Below are 13,921 nucleotides of genomic sequence, written 5' to 3' on the forward strand. Positions count from 1 at the left end.
CCACACCCACAGATAAGAAATATAGATATATCAGAGTGCAGGGGGTGCAGAAAAACAGAAGGAAGTATAGATGTTAATCTATAATTTTCTCCTTATGATGAAGTAAGTTTACTTTGTACTTCATGCAATCATTGCTGGCGTTTTGCCTTCAGTACTTTCCTGTGAAAAATTATATATAGGCATTTCTTCCAGGGTGTATAAAAGCTCACAGCTGAGCTTTTAGTTATTTTCAGACAATTATACTGCATAGATTAATTTAGGAAAAAGGCAGTAAGCTTGTGCAACTTTAATTCAGCCTCCTTGCTGAATTACTCCTTTATATTACAGCTTTGCTTGAATTACCATCACATACTCTTTTCCTCTCAGAATAAGTACAAACTTAGAATTTATCTATTTAACACTGGGTGTTATATAGCATTTAAAATATATTTATATTATATAATTTATATATACTTTTGTTATATTTATATATTATTTGTATATATTTAGCAAGGGAGGGAGGGAATAATCACCAGAAAAAATATAGCTGTTCCAACATGTAGAATCTTGTTGATCCCTATGGTGTTCATCAACAGGGTTACAACAGGATTTGGCAAACTAGAGCCATGTCACATATACTGCCACTTGAGCTAGCAGAGCATTTCCCAGCAGAAGCAGACATATATAATCTCAGCAGTGGCCAATCCTAGACAGGACTCAAGAAACACTTAGGGCTCAGAGCTGTTTTTTTAGGCTCCAGAGCAGTAGTGAAAATGTGAAATTCTTTGTAAAGCTTTATGAGTAGAAAAGGATTCTCCTTCAGTGGTCACATTTTTATCCTCCATGTTCTGTTTTAGTATGAAATAGCTTGAGCCCCTATCACTGCTCTCTTCACTACCTCCTCTCTGTTCCAGCTCCTCTATTTTCTTCCTGCAGCTGCTCCCTTTGCTACTCTGCCTCCATCACACAAGTACTTGCTAGACCACAGATGAAGCTCAGCAAGAAAACTCTTCCAGTTCTCAGCCCCTGTGCTCAGCACCACAGCACTCAAACAGCAAAAGGCAATTAGGAGAGTGGTGAGAGAGGGAGGATGAAGGAAATCAAGACATTCATGCAGGTGTCGGGAAAATGGCAGGGCAGTAAGTTCAGAAGCAGAGCAGAGCAGGGCAGCTGCCAGTAGTAGAGTAGAAAAAGTAGCATCTGGTTTGGTACTTACTCCTTGCTGGCACAACAAAACAAAAACAAGCTTCACTAAAGCAGCCTCCACCACTGAAGAGACTGAACTGCAACAAAGACTAGTCATCCTCCCTTCAGATGAATGATGAGGCCCACATGTGTCCTGGGGGGTGGGGGGGGCTGTTCTTTTAAACTATGAAAACTAGATTTAGTACATTAAAATGCACACAAATTCTGGAAACTTCAGCTACAAACATACCATCATATTTTTATCCCATTTCCTACTATATGTCTCCATGCAAGTTATAATGTGATTGCACAAATATGCAAAACTGCTTACAACAAAATTATTTTCCCTTAGACATCACAAAATCGGTGAGAAAAATTAGGAATGTTTCTCAAGACATTTAATTAACTGGAAGTGTTGAGATATGCTTGTTCCAAGTACTCCACTTCATGAGTATCAAATCCTAAACTGTGGAGCCCAGATTAACACACTGGACAATCACTGATGCTGTGTGGACAGCTGGCTATGCCCCTGCTTCCATCTTCTCTTCTGTATTTGCCCCTACTTCTGTGCTTATCCAGGATCTCCGCAGCAAAGAGGAGCTGAAGGTGACGTGGCACTGCGCAGGAGCTCAGGCTATAAGGACTTGACATGATCAATACTGATGATTCTTTCAATTGCCATCACCAAAAGACGTGAGCTGGACTGTTAGGAGCTCTTCTGCCAAAATGATTTCTCTTCCAGCTATACCTCGAGCCCAGGTACTTCACAGTTTCACAGAAGCACATCTTCTTGGCAAGCTAATTTTGTGAAGTGTTATGAGTCATGCTAAAACTGCTACCCAGCTCAAATCCCTGAATCTCTTAACCCAGATTGATTGGTTTCCTTTTTGAGCCAACAAATAAAAAAAAAAACAGTTCAGACTGCCACACAATACCAGACAAGGCACAAGCTAAATTCTCCCCATTTGCTTTCTTCTTGAGTAGCAGTGATGTAAAGCACAGAACTGAGACAGTCCAATTAATCTTTTGGACACTCTTAAATGATGCTTTTATACCTCTGGGCTGGGGGAATGGCTGAGCCTTTGAGATGTCAAAATGCAATATCACTGGAAACTTTTAGTTGAGTTACTAGCCAGAATAAAAATAAAGGCTGGCATAGTTAATTACTAACATTGCTGTGTCATCCTTGCAGCGACTTGAAATACTTCAGAAATGACTAAGACACTCTGCATTCGCTGAAATTACTAATTAATTTTTGACATAGATGAGTAAAAAAGTAATAGCATGACCACTGAAAAGATCACTCACATCCCACAAACAAAATACCATTAACAGCAAGTGAAAACACTGAGTTAGTGTATTACTAACAGCTTCATTGTAATTCTACATAAAGAAATAGGACTAGCTTGTGAAGGAAAAAAAGAAATTTTCACTACCCTGTTTCACAATTTTCAACTAAAAAAAACCCAAATATCCTGAAAAACAATTGCTATCCATAGGTGTAACATAAAAACAGGTTCTGTAACAAGCTTTCTAAAACCAGAGCCTAACTAAAAAAAAAATTAGTCTTTATCCATCTTACTTTTTTACAGGCAAATAACCCATCTCCCTGTGGAAAAAGAAAGTATTTGTAGATGTAAGAGAGACAGTTTCACAACAAAAATAGATACTAATGAGTAACATAACTAATGCTGAAAACTAAACAGGAAGGGGTTTTGCACAGGGAGTATACATATATCAACTGAAGCTGCAAGTGTGACGCCCCTGATGTCATGGACTATTAATACTTGTCTTCAGTGGGTACTATTTTAAAGAGGGATTACACCATCAAAAGTCATTTGTGGTACCTTCATAAACCAAATGTTTTAAAAAAGAATCTCTATTCAATATATGTGTTTATATAATCACACAATGCTAGAAACAATATGTCAGTGCAAAGAAATACAGAGCTATGTAATATTTTGCATGCAGGCAAGATTTAGTCAGCATAGCTACAAGAAAATCAGGATCACATCTTTTCCTGTTTAAATAACCCTATTGTTCTACAATTCTGACTTGGTATGCAAGTCACTCACTGACAAACCAGGCTTGAAATCTTCATTAATCCCTTTAGCTAAAACATAAAACTTTATTATAAGGAGTTTTCTATTGGAGTGAAATAAATCAAGTTAAACTATTTCAAAAGAATAGTAGGTGCAATCTAAAGAGCTTTTTATTTTACAGTAAAAAGGGAGTGGGATGGCACACTGTCTACTGAACATTTAAAATGATTATGATCTCAAAATGTGTGGATTTATCTCGGATACAAAGAAAAGTGGTAGGTGACTTACACTCATCCTGCTCCTATGAACAAAGCAAAATGCAGTATTCATTAAACTTCATTGGCATAGTGGACCAAACAAAATCATATGGCTTCCATAAGTTCTGCCATAAGTTCTGTATTTCTGTGTTTCTTTTCTATCCATATTTTTTCCTATGTTTATACTTGGAACTATCTTTTGGTATTTGATCCATACAGAACCATGCTAGAGGAAAAAAAAAAATAGAGCCTGAGCAGAAAACTATAAGAAGTCAGCCTGCTACCCCAGTGGGTAGATTTCAGGTGCTTAGAAATCTCAGTTTAAAGATCAAGGGCAATGGCTTTGACAGTGTATTACTGGAATTCCAGTGCAACTCCTCTTCTTGGGACCATGAGGCATTGAGACAAAGTGTATTTGCCCCCACAGCAAAACCTGCTGGTGGCAGAGCTCTACTGGCAATGCCACCAGGAGCGAGCATTTTGCTACTGGCAACCAAACAGTTCTGCAACAGCTCTACAGAAATTTTTGCTTAGGCTAACTCCTTCCTGCTCACTAAGTGTGTGAAGAACCAGCCTGCAAAAAGAAAACAAGCTAAGTTGCTATGAGCCTGCCATAAATAAGACACTGATGAGCTGCCACTGAACAGCAGACATCCAGCCCAGGGGCAGCGAGAGCAGCACCCTCAGCCCAGGGCACATCCTCAGCCACCTCCTTGCACTTGAGATGCAGAAAAGAGGCAGGCTACTGTCACACTCCCCCTTGACCTTCTCCTGTGACATGAGACATACCAGCCATCGTTTCACAAGGCAGTTGTGTCCCTCCCCAGCCGCACAGTGATCATCAATGATGTGACAGCACTGCTTCTGCAGCCAGGGACACAGGACACCTCTCAGGGTCAGAGGCTACTGTGTGCAAGCAGGTCCAGTTCCCCAGCTGGACAGCACATGTAGCTCCCCCCAGACCAGCACCACCTCATGAACTGATGATAAAAAATAAAATGAAACCAAACAGCTTGCTTTGCTCTCGTGTTCATGTGTTACACATACAGAAGTGGAGTTGCTCAGCTCTTATGGGCAGCAGGTAACAGGCGAGACTTTCTAGCTGCAAAAAGAGGAATTTATAAAGCAGCATTGGAGGAACCATACTAAATACACATGAAAGAGAAGACACTGAAGCTGTCCTCCTGCCTTCTCTTCAAGTCAGCACACATTTTCAACAAGAGTATATAAAGATTGCATGGGGATAACTTAAGGCTCAGGTAAATTAATTTATTTTCTATTAACTGTGCTCATAGCTAACTTCAGAGAATGGCACAGACTTTCAATTATGCACGGATAGTTTTCTTCCTTTTGATTGTGTGCCCAAAATGACACACTGTGTTGACTTTTAACAAAGTGTTTTGGTCATGTACCTGGAATTGCAGTGATTTCAGACATCAGAATCACCATCAGTTTAAAAATTGAGAGGGGAAAACCATCCTGGCAGACAAGACAGAAAGCTTCCTCTGTAACAGAGGAGGTCACCAACCTGTCCTTGTCATAAGATAAAAATGTGCAGAATGTTTTCATGTCTCTGATTCTACTGTGTTTTCTGTCCTGCCTCAAGCTCTTAACTGCTTTTTTTGGAAATATTAAGAGACAGCTTCCAACCCAAGCCAGTCTCCTAGGTGATGGCTTTGCCTTAGCCTGATGAGACTCCATCTATAGATTTAAAAGACAGCTAGAATTTGGAGGGGAAGCTGGCAGAGGGCACCTAATAATACATTTCAGCCCAGACCTTGTTGTTTTAACTAACTTCTGAAGTCAAGGATGGGCAGATCAGAGATGAGAGAGACCTGAGACAATTTTATGGCTATAAAAGCCAACAATAGGATTTTCACAGACATCTGGCAGGAAGGACCAAGGTGGCAGCTAATGTATACCTTTGATTCATAACTCTTCTTTAGTATTTAAGTATGACACACTTAGCCTTTGATTAATTCAGGGTGAGAAAGAGTTTCCAAGTTGAGAGAGGTTACTTCACTGGACTGGCTATGCAGGCAAATAATGGAACTGAAACATACCCCTAGAGGAAAACCAAGAACTTGTCCCCCTCTCCCAGCATCCCTCTCCTTACTCAACTTCCAAGAAGGGTCTCCATGCCATTCCCCTCCCCTTTTACAGTCTCCTTTTCCTACCAGAATTTACATCTCACCCATTTATGGTGAGAGCGGATATGAAAGGTTTGCCCAGATCCACTTTTCTCTCTATGGACTTTAATCATGTGGTCACATAACACAACCAATCCTAAGTTTCTAAGGATTTCAGTCTCTCAGCAGGGCTATTTGAGTGAGCCTATCTTCTCCCTGCTGCTGTAGGCTGGCCACCTTTGTAATGGCAGCATCCAACAAGGACACAATACCACTTCCCAGATGAGAAGCAGCAACGTGTTAAAACATGTGCAACTGTTTGCTGGCAGCATTCTTATCACATCACAGCTGTAGTAACAAAATCCAAGATTGCTTCACATTCCAGTCTTTTGTTAGGATAGTGATAAAACTTTTTTTCCCTCCTCTGCTCAAAGCAGAGCAGACAGCAAATACAACAATCTCCTTGGAAGGACATCTTTAACACACACCACCTAGCAAGAAGTTGTTAAATTCAACAATCCCAAAATTAGTATAGTGGGAACTCAAAGCCAGGCACATTGTTTGCTTGCTGCAAGCGACATAAGGATTTATTCAGTTGCACTGAAATAATTTGGGAGGGCTTTACTTAATGTTGTTTATTTTTGTATCTGCTACAATCAACTGCCAGATAACTTCATTAAAAATATGTGCTTTTTTTACCTAGAAATTTGTTTAAGTCTCTAATAAAATTAGGGATACCCAGCTGGGCAGAGAGAACATCTAGGAAAAGAAACCTGAGCTTTACAAGTCTCAACAGGGGCAGAAGGGTAAGAGGCATACCAAAACCTTTGCTTTTCCAAACACTGCTAAAATCCAAGCAAATAGTGTTTTCTGCTTCAGTACTATCTGCGGTCATTGAAGAAATGACAAGTGAACTCATCTTTTTGTTAAGCTTGACTTCATCTGTGAAAAGCCCCTGGTTCCACTTAACTGCTCTATACTCATCAGGAAGAAATTTAAACAGATCAAGTACTTCCTCCAAGTTTTTATTTTATACATGTACACATATTTCCTGGGATATGACAAAACACAGTCGGGGCAAAATGCATCAATAAATCTGTTTCCACAGAGAATTACTTTGCATTACACAATATAAACAAAGCTTGAAATGTGAACTCCAAATTTTTAGTTTCCATGAGTTCTTTCAAGGTGAAGAAACTCTGCTCAGTGAACTTTGACTGTGAGTAAACAACTAAATTTTTCCTTATTCTCAGGATAACTCTCTACATGATTGCAATTTACATATGTTGGGAAAAACAATATCCCAAATCATAGGGAATAGAAATAGAAAATGTGGAAGAGAAGGAGGCTTTAGACAAAAGGAGAAACAACTGGCCTACTTCCAAAGCCTGAACACCTCTCTCACTTATGATATGATCAAAGCTAGGTCAGATCCCACCTGCAGAAGGCAGATGGGAAGAAACTTCCAGGATCTTGAAATCTGCCAAGGAGATATGAGACAACATGAAGTTTAAGGAAGGTTTGGTGGATGAGAGGCTGGACATGATCCAGAAAAGCCAATTGTATGCTTAACAGCAACCATGGCCAGCAGGGCAAGGGAGGGGATTCTCCCCCTCTCTGCTCTCATGAGACCCCACCTGCAGTGATGAGTCCAGCTCTCTGATCCCACATACAAGAAGGCCAGGGACCTGCTGGATTGAGTTCAGAGGAGGACCACAAAGATGATCTGAGGGCTGGAGCACATCTCCTATGAAGACAGGCTGAGAGAATTGGGGGTGTTCAGCCTGCAGAAGAGAAGGGTACAGGGAGACGTTATGGAACCTTCCAGGGGCCTACACAAGAGGTGGAGAGAAACTTTTTACAAAGGCATGTAGTGACAAGTCAAGGGGGAATGGCTTTAAACTGAGAGCTGATTTAAATTTGATATTAGGAACTGAGGGTGGTAAAACCCTGGAACACATTGCCTAGCAACGTGGTGGATGCCTCATTCCTGCAAACATTCTAGGTCAGGTTGGATGTGGCTCTGGGAGATCTCATCCAGCTGAAGATGCCCCTGCTCATTGCAGGGGAGTTGTACTAGATGGGTCCCTTTAACCCAAAATGTTCCATGACTCTAACAGGGGCCAAAGGCAGGAAAACCATTTGACTCTCCTGAATATGAAATTAACAGCATGAAGAGACTGAGCATAACACTCTCTGGTCTTTCTGGTTTTGGTTCATGAATAGAGTACATTTGCTATAATGAAAAAAAAAAAAAAAAAACAGGTAAAAGGATAGAAGGATCATAAGCACTTACAGAATATTTCTAACACTGCATGAAAAAACACTAAGACCTTTTAGCTTTGTGTATCTTCATGGCTTTTTGAACAACATAAACAACAAGATGACAAACAGCACCTCCCAGTAGCCTTGCAGAGAGCAAACACAGTGTCAGAATCCAGACATGTAGCATCCCCAGGACCCCTACTGGTGATCACAAACATCTCACCAGTCTCTGAGTGTCCCAGGGAGCAAGCTGCCACAGGCTTCAGCTGGGAAAGCAGCACAAAGCACCTCTCTGGGCTGATAAAACTGGAACAAATAGGCTGCTTCCTACTGAGCAAACTTCAGAGTAATTATACAGCACAACTTGGTAAAAACCAAGAAGCTCCACCTGAGACCCTCTTGAAATATGGTGATCATCAGACTATGCCACAGAAACAGGGTTCACAATAATGGCTTCTTGCCTTTGGGTTAAAAAAAATATCAGATCGTGATGTGAGATGTAGCACTCAAACTTTGCATGTGGAAACAGAATTTGGACAGCGGGAGAATTTAGTAGCTTATTTCCTGATCATACTGGTTTAAGGATTTGAAGAATTTCTGGCAGTTCTGTTTAATTGTTTGTTTAGGAATAATTATTTCTCTCCCCCCAAGCAAAATGACAGGAAACATGAATCAAGACTGTTCAAAAACTAAAATAACAACTTCCTTTGTCCTTACTGATAACATTTTTGGTTTTGTGACTTGAGTGGGTATTTGTGTGTGAGTTTACTGTGAGAAATCTTTTGCCAATGAATCATTATTTTGATGCAATATTTTACATAAAGCCTACAGTTGATCTTTTGGGTAATTTCTTTTGTTGTCAATAGAATTAGGAAGGAGAGGAGAGAACTGAAAAACACATAGAAATAATAAATAAAATTAATGTTTTACAGGAAATCAGATGTTCTCCTGATGTTCTGCTACAGTTAATTTCCACTAAACACAGTAATGTATGACGGGAATGGAGATAGTGACAGTGACGGAAAAATTCCAATAATGTGCTTTCATTCTTTGATTGTCCTTCCAGGAAACAGAGAAGTTGCTTCAGCCTCCTTCAAATGGCAACAAGTGCACAATAAATTTTTTATCTTTTAGTAATAACCCAAATGTGCAACACTCCACATACCAAGATGTTTTCAGTTTCAATACTATTATGGGCCATGAGGCCCATCCATCACTCTGCCTAGACCACAAAAAGTCTGTTATTGGCACTGTGTGAAGGTTTAAAATTCTCTCACATAAAAGCATCCCTAAGCTGACAGTCAAGACCTCTGCTGTTTCTATACCATCGACTACCAAACAATTTTATTTTTTTCTATTGTAAAAAGATTACAAAAAGCTTGTGAATTTAAAATAATGAACACTTGTACAAGTGTTTCCAGCATGTTGCTGAAAAACAGTCAGTGAATAAATTATTTTCCTCATTCAGAAGGCATTGTAAACCATGGTTTTTCTCAGGAATGAAGGTTTATTAATTTGGCAGATTTTATGCTCCAAGCTTGTATGGGAAGAAATGGTTGAGCAGCAAAACTGATGAAGCCTGGTTTCTAAGGACTTGTGTGCCCTAACACTACTAGAACAATAACCCTGTTTCCCTGGTATCGTTTCCAAAGTGCCCCTGGAGCAAGGGCAGTGCAGTTTATGACTTGCGCTGACCCATATGCACACTGATCAGTAAGCCTTCTATGTGATGCTGGGTTTTTGACGGGATGTACCAGAAAAGGTACAACAGGGGAGCCCTGCCTGCCTTTTTACATCGATGGCTCAGAAAGTTGTCAAGTGTATCAGCAGAAAAATTGTGTAATCCACATGAGCTCTATTTCCCTAAGAAATTCAGTTAAGCAGGAGACTTAAATCAGCTCAAACCTTTAAGGATTAGACTGATCATTTCACAAAATCATAGCAAAAGTCAGGGCACTTTACTGGGTACTCTTCAGATGTGTGACTACGTACAACCTTTCTGTTTCATTATACACAGTAGGAAGTAAAGAGAAAACTTTTATTTGACATTTTGGTTTTGACCACTGGAAGCCAACTTCAGAAGTTTTGCAATAGGCTTTCCAGCTCTTTAACAAAAAACACCTGCAGCACAGATAAAAGGTTTAGATTTTTTTTCTTTTTTTGTAGGCTTTGCCACCAGCACCCTCTGACCTTGGAAAAGCACAGTAATTTTATCATCTGTAACACCACAAAAAACCCCCACAACCTTACTTACCTGTATACAAAGTATAAAACACATGCCCCAGCTGTCCTGTATGCTTTGTTACAGACTGTAAAGTGTCTTGCATTCAAGGGCAAAGCAGTGAAACACAAATTTCCAACAGGGAAATCTGGAGTGAATTAAAAGTTGTAAAGTTAAGTCCCTATAAAAAGAAGTTTTCTAGTGAACATCACTGACCTGATGAAGTATATTTGTTTGGAAGATAATAGAAATGACCCTTCAAACAATACAAATTATCTATATGTGCTTTTATCAATCCTGCCTTAACTAAGGTAGAAGAGATAAATGCCATATACATTCAACCTGCTTAAATACTAGATGCTAATACAAAATAAATACAAAATGCCTGCAGAGGTGCCACGGGATCACAAGGGGCCACTGATACCTCTCATTTCTGAATCTCTTCCTGTGTTCTTCCTTCCACCTTCCCACCATCTTCCCTTTGACTCATGCCCTTTCTGTCTTGTTATCTCAGCCACACAAAATCTTTGGCAGTCAGTAACTAAAACTTCCTGCACTACTTGTCTGAACCTGTCTAAATCTATTCTAAAAGTCTAAAATCTTTTCACCTTTTCTTTAGAATAGTTGCTTCCATCAATAAGCAAAATCCCAAATATCCCACTGTGAATATGGCACTAGCCCAAGATTTTTTGTATCTGTAGAAATATATAACATGCTCCAGTGTGCTTGATCTTGTTTTTGCCTTAAAGGCCTTCTTGTGAAATGTGTTGAACGGTTTTTCTTCTAGTATTTACATCTGAGTTCCTCTTCTACTGCAAATGTAACATGCATGACCATGATATTTTAATGTTTGTCATTAATGTGTGCATAGGATTATCAGAAGGCAACTCCTTCAGGTAACACCTATTTGACAACTCCTAACTGCTAACATTTCTACTTTTAAAAGAAATGATAGGAGGCTGTACTTTGTGAGACTATGAAGTAGCCTGGTATCAATACTTTTTATGTTGTAGGGTTTCTGTACCCAACTTCAGACTGTGGTCCCCCTGCCAGGCATCACCCTAACACACAAGAAGCTGCACTGTCAGAAAGAGTTCACAGTCTGAGCTGCAGTCAGAGGGAACCAGTGGAAGAGTTGTGAAATAACACGAAAAGTAAGGCAGGAAGAGTGTGAGTGTGAGAGGAAGAAGATACAAGATACCTTTGTACACAATGGAATTAGTCAGAACATTTCACATTTCTTCTTCAGCCTCTTTCTTCCTCATCAAGAAAATAAATAACTGCAATTCTTGACCAGTACTAACTAGTCATCACCGTTGGCTGGCCACTGGTACAAGTCATAGAGGAAGTAAAGAAGCTGAAAGAAGAGATGTTTCCCTTATGAATAATAAGGCAAGGTGCTTTTTTTAATAGATGAACATAAAAGTTCATAACGACACAAGCAAGGATGACATAGATGGCAGAAGACAAGGGAGTAGCAGTGAGTTGTGGAGGACCAGAGATGTAGAGAGGAGAAGCAGCAATCCTCCCTGCTGAAAGGCTGTGGGAGAGAGGGCTCTCAGCATGAGCTACAGGCCAGCATAGGGACTGAACCAACAGCTGAACAGCCACAGCCAGCACCACAGGATGTTTGATGGTAACACCTAATGCCTGAAAAACACTCACTACAAAACCACATATTTCCTTTCACTGTTTCCAGAATCAGTCATTTCGTCACTTTAAAAAAACCCAACAAAATCCCCAAAACAACAACAAACATTTTCAAGTAGATTTTAGGCATTGGCCAGAACATTTTTCCAGACTCAAGAGCCACATGAAACACTCCTGCACCAGTTGATCTCAAACATTTTAACACAAAGCTGACCGTCCCTGCATGGCATGATTTCCCCCCTTTTCAGCTTTTCCTTGTTCATCCACCAACCCTTTCCCCACCTGCCCCCTCCCCCTCAAAAATCCTCACTGTTTCAGACAGGTCTGTCAAGAACCTGTTTTAGTAATCAGTAGGGTGCTCCAGTTACTTCATCATGACACAGATATTGCCAACACCTCTAATGCGGAGGTGTTTCTGGCAGAGTTTGTGTTTTGCCATGTAGCCTTCCTCCACAATGGGAGTCACCTCAATAACAGAAGACATTTTGCTGACAGTCACAACTGAGAGGAACTTTCCCTGGCATTTGTAATTGGAGCTTCAGTAACTCATTGTCCTGAAAAATGATACAAGGAAACTATTCTAGGAGGGATTAGCTCTTAGTTAGGAGATAGAAACAAAGCAGTGTTTAAATGCCATGAAATCAAGGAGCACTCCACAGACCACTCTGGAAGAACAGTTCTGTGTGGACCAGCTTCCTGAAAAACAGATGTAGAAGGATGTAGAGACCAGGCTCTAGAAAGCTGCTGTTTGTCCGTCTGTCACTGGGGCTGGCAGAAGCCAGGCAGACAGGTTAGTGATCCCCTGACTCAGCCTCAGTCACACAAAGCTTTGCCTTTCCTCAGATACAAAGTCCCAAGCCCTGCTAACAAAATCAGCAAGGGATCAACTATCCCAGTCCTTAGCTAGACACGTTTCTCCTTTTCAAAGTCTGTTTAAGCCATTGAATCATCACGAATGATGTTTTTATCAAGCCTGCCTCCAGTCAGGTGGCAAATGCAATACTATTCAATACTGCCTGGCAGAATAATTGAAACCCAGTGTGTGCAGAACAGTACTCTGCTGCCCTGAAGCTCAGATCAACTCCTGAGCATTGCTTTGCCATGATTTTAGACACTGGGAAAGATTTTTGCCTTTGAGAAATACCATGGGCTCCAGAGCTCCTCCTCCATTTCCACCTCCACTTCCAAGTGAGAACAATTAATCTTTTTTGCCAGCCAGACCCAACTGAACAAGCTCTCTTCTTTTATATATATATATATTTTTTTTTTTTTTCAGTCCATTCCCCCCATATTGACATGCACTACAAGAAAACAGTATTGGCCCATTTGTGCTCACTGCAGCTGTTCAGCCTTTTCTGGGCTGTGCTGCATTTATAGACTTCCTCTTGGGACAAGTGCTCCATTTTGGGTAAAACTACAGTAAAACAAGAAACAGCTGATAGAGGGGTCTGGCCTGAAAGTCAAAAGGTTCACACAGCATGTCACCAACATCTGGAGTGTTGGACAACCTTTAGTTAAGTACTGTGATCATACAATTGCATTATTTGTCTTAATATCATGCACAAAACAAACCTGATGGTATCTAATGAGCTTTTCAACTTCTGCAAAAGGCAAAATCACCAATCTGTATTAACACTGTGTGGGAATTTCCAATAAGGTTTCCAAGAGGGGGAAAAAAAAAAAAGCCCTGTGCTGGGATAAAAGCCCTCTGCTTCTATACCCCATCTCTTTCAAACAGCTGCTGAGCAAAGTGCTAAATGAACATGCTACAGGGTCACCTGAAAACCAGCCCTGACCAGTTATTCAGTGGTCCTTCAGAACAAAATAAATATTGAACACTTCAAAATGCAGGTCATATTTATTCTTTACCCTAGTTTAAAAGGGGAATAGTCAATAACGTAGACTACTCAGTCAAAGCTACCGCAGTAAAAAACCACAGAAAACATTAACGAGAGAATGCAAATCGAGAGCTGTTGTGATAACTGGATAGTGTCTGGCATTAGCAGACTGAAGAAAAACACACTACTGTGTAAAAGGTGAATAATGTCTGAAAAGAAGTGCAATTAGGACCAGCTATCACAGGGTTTAACACACTATCTCTTCAGACTACACCAAACAGGTTCATGAGGATCTTTGCTAACTGAAATCAGATAGATGCTGCTGGAGGAGGAAGTTAGTGGTGTTCCCTACAGC

At 40.3% G+C, this 13,921-nt stretch overlaps 1 protein-coding gene across 3 annotated transcripts in view; it reads right to left on the reverse strand.

Moving 5' to 3' along the window:
• The window catches only part of RNF144B (ring finger protein 144B), a 96,768-nt gene that overhangs the window by 53,403 nt on the left and 29,444 nt on the right, over positions 1-13,921 (reverse strand). Inside the window, exon 1 of one of the 3 annotated variants that reach the window (XM_069008004.1) lies at positions 1,196-1,280. The exons of 1 other annotated variant lie outside the window; for it this stretch is intronic. The gene's annotated coding sequence lies outside the window, so the exon portion shown is untranslated. Of the gene's footprint in view, positions 1-1,195; positions 1,281-13,921 lie in introns of those variants that run through there. One more of the 3 variants, XM_069008005.1, reaches the window with a different exon arrangement.

The sequence above is a fragment of the Aphelocoma coerulescens genome, chromosome 2 (genome assembly GCF_041296385.1).
Source record: "Aphelocoma coerulescens isolate FSJ_1873_10779 chromosome 2, UR_Acoe_1.0, whole genome shotgun sequence".
Taxonomy (NCBI): Eukaryota; Metazoa; Chordata; class Aves; order Passeriformes; family Corvidae; genus Aphelocoma; species Aphelocoma coerulescens.